Below are 3,266 nucleotides of genomic sequence, written 5' to 3' on the forward strand. Positions count from 1 at the left end.
GGCTGATTTTTTGATTTATTGTAGAGATGAGGTCTCGCTGCCCAGGCGGGTCTCGAACCCGCGGGCTCAGGCAATCCACTCACCTCAGCCTCCCAAAGGCGCGGGATTACAGGCTGAGCCACTGAGCCCGGCTAGAGCCTGTTATTTTCTATGGAGACTATTTTAGTTGAATGTAAAAGATTCTACCAGGCATGTTTTCTTCATAATAGCTTCCTGAAATGACTGCAGAATAACAACTGGGGTTTACTTTTGCCCGATTAAAAAAAAAAAAAAAAACCACAATGTGAATCTATTTGGTTTTATTCTCTTTGTTAAAACTTCATTTGGGATTTCTCTGCAAATCTGATATTATCAGTTCTTTAATTGCGCCATCTCTATGAACTGCTTATGACTCTAAATTGCAAGTTAAGCAAATAACAACAACAAAAGACAAAAATAAAGAGCGGGATGATAAGCAGGCTAACGTCATTCTTACCACACGCATAAAGAATTCTAAAGCTGCAAAAGACTTGAGAGATTAAGATTATTCAACTCCAGCCAGATGACAGAACTGAGCTCCAGCGGGGACAGTGGGCTTGCCAAAAGCCGTCCAGCCAGGTAAGGTCATAGCTAGAGTTAGAACAAGAGACACTGACTCTCTAGCGTTCTTTCCATTAAACCATAAGGTTTCTGTTCTAAAAATGTATGTTCCACCATGGAAGTGCTACTTTTCATACATATTCTTAGAAAAATTTGGCATTACTGTCATTCACCATTCTTAAATTAGTTATGTAATTTTGACATTTTAATTTAAGTACTGTATCTGCTGTTTCATGCTTTTCCACCATCATATGCACATAGCTGGAGGTCACGAGTTAATAGCTGAGCAACTGTTGTGTATGAGGGAGCATTTACTGAGCAACTGTTGTGTATGAGGGAGTACCAAGCACTTTTCCATACACCTCAAATGCTCACCACAATATTACAAAGGCAGTGGTATCACCATCTACACAGATGAAGCAACTTGGCAAGATCAGAAAGTTGGTAGGTAACAGAGCCCAGATGAAACTCACAAGACTGCCTGTTTCTAAAGCCTCTGGTCTGGACCTGGGCTTTAAGAGTTTCATCAGAAAAGTAAATTGTTTGGAGATGCTAATCTGCAATATATCCATTAGTCAACAGTTTAAAAAATTGCTTCACGGTCATTTAATTCACCATAATGCAGCCCATCAACTCATAATTCAACCAAGACTCGAATGAGTTCTTGCTATTTTTAAATCAAGCTTTTGAAATTCTCTTTTATTTTCTTGGTTCTGGAGCTTATTTAAAAGTCAAATATAAATTGTCAAGCCATGCAATTGGCAAACTGATGGTTACATAATATAAAGGTGTACTGAGAAATTAATCCACAGAATGGTGTAACGGCACCAAAGAGTGGAGATGGAAGATGATTATCTAACAAAAATCCTGGGAGTTTTAGTGGGTGGATGCCCTAAAATAAGCAAAGGGACTCATTCCTCATACTGCTCCTCTGTAAAGCTGTCACTGAAGTTTCATTTGGGTAGCCCATAATTCTGTGAGCCACAGAAGGCACTGAAACCCTGAAAATCAGTTAATGATCTAAGTAAATATTCTCCGAGGTTGGGTGTTTCATAGTTTATGCCTCTCACAGAAAGAAACAGTCATCCTGATCAATGGTGGATCTCAAATCTGAACGGTACCAGGTCTCTCCTCACATGATGTTTCCCATAAGCACAGGAGGCGCAGGGGATAACTCTGTTAAGTCTTCTCATCTCTGGTGAGTTCTCAGCACCACTCACAGAGATGTGGACATTCGTGTTGAGGAATGTATCACTGGAAACTAACCAGGACTGCTTTGAAAGACAATTGCTTGAGAAGCTCACTTGAACGTATATCGTACTGCAGAAGTGAAACACCCAAGCGGAAGCTTAAACTGAGTGAGGGGAGAGAATTAAGCCTGCAGACGTTAAAACTTTGCAGAACGTGAGACTGCAAATGACTCACTCCAGCCCTCAGAGGGTGGCTTTGCCGCCCCCAGCCATCTTAACGTCCCTGCTGCCATTTCCCAGTGGAATCGCCAGACCAACGCCACCGAAAGCACCCCCTTCCCCTTCTCCCTTGAGCTGCAGGGAGCACCCGCTGCCCGAGGAGCTCTGACTCTCCCAGCACAGACACGGACCGCGAAGCCTCTTCCAGGAGGAAGGCATCGCATGCTGGCTTGACGCCCCTTCTGGCAGGAGACAGCGCGCAGGATAAGTCCTCAAAAAGGAAGATGCCGGGGGCGTGCGACACGTAACCCAGCCGCAAGCTGTCTGCAGAACCACGATGGCCAGAAACCCCAAACCGCATTTCCCAAAGAGGGGACCAGCCGCGACGCGAGGAGGCAGGCGGGCAGCCGCGGGGAGGGGCGCCCTGGCCGGAGGCGCCGGCGGCCGCGCGCCCTGCCGGCTTCCCGCTCCCCGCCACCCGGAGCCCCCGCGGCCCGCCCCCGGCGGCCCGCGGCCCGCGGCCCGGACGCTGCCCGGACCCCCGCCACGGACTCCTCGCCCGCCTCGACTTACCGAGGGCGCCGGGGTCCCCGGCCGGCCCTGCCCCGGGGCCGGGGCGCCCAGGCACGCGGGGAGTGGCGCTCGCACGCGGAGCCGGCGGTGTACCACATTTTTTAATCCAGTCCTCTTTTGATGGACAGTATGGTTGGTTCCATGTTCTTGCTATTGTGAACAACGCTGCGATAAACATACGTGTGCAGGTATCTTTTTTATAGAGTGATTTGAGTCCTTCAGGGTATATTCCCAGTAGGGGGATTGCAGGGTCATATGGGAGGTTGATGTTTAGAGCTTTTAGGAATCGCCACATTGCTTTCTGCAGAGGTTGCACTAGTTTACACTCCCATCATCAGTGTAGAAGTGTTCCCTTTTCACCACACCCTCTCCAGCAGCTGTTATTTTTTGAGTTGTTGATAATTGCCATTCTGACTGGAGTTAGGTGGTATCTCAGTGTGGTTTTGATTTGCATCTCCCTGATGATTAATGAGGTTGACCATTTCTTCATGTGTTTGTTGGCTGCTCAAATGTCTTCTTTTGTGAAGTGTCTGTTCATATCTTTTGCCCATTTTATAATGGGGTTGATTGTTTTCTTCTTTTCAGTACGTTTCAGTTCCTTGTAGATCCAGGATGTTAGCCTTTGTCAAACCTAAAGTTGGCAAATACTTTTTCCCAGTCTGTAAGCTGTCTCCCTGCTCTCTTGATGGTTTCTTTGGCTTTGCA

This window comes from Carlito syrichta, unplaced genomic scaffold (assembly GCF_000164805.1).
Source record: "Carlito syrichta isolate Samal-C Ts95f unplaced genomic scaffold, Tarsius_syrichta-2.0.1 Scaffold315377, whole genome shotgun sequence".
NCBI lineage: Eukaryota > Metazoa > Chordata > Mammalia > Primates > Tarsiidae > Carlito > Carlito syrichta.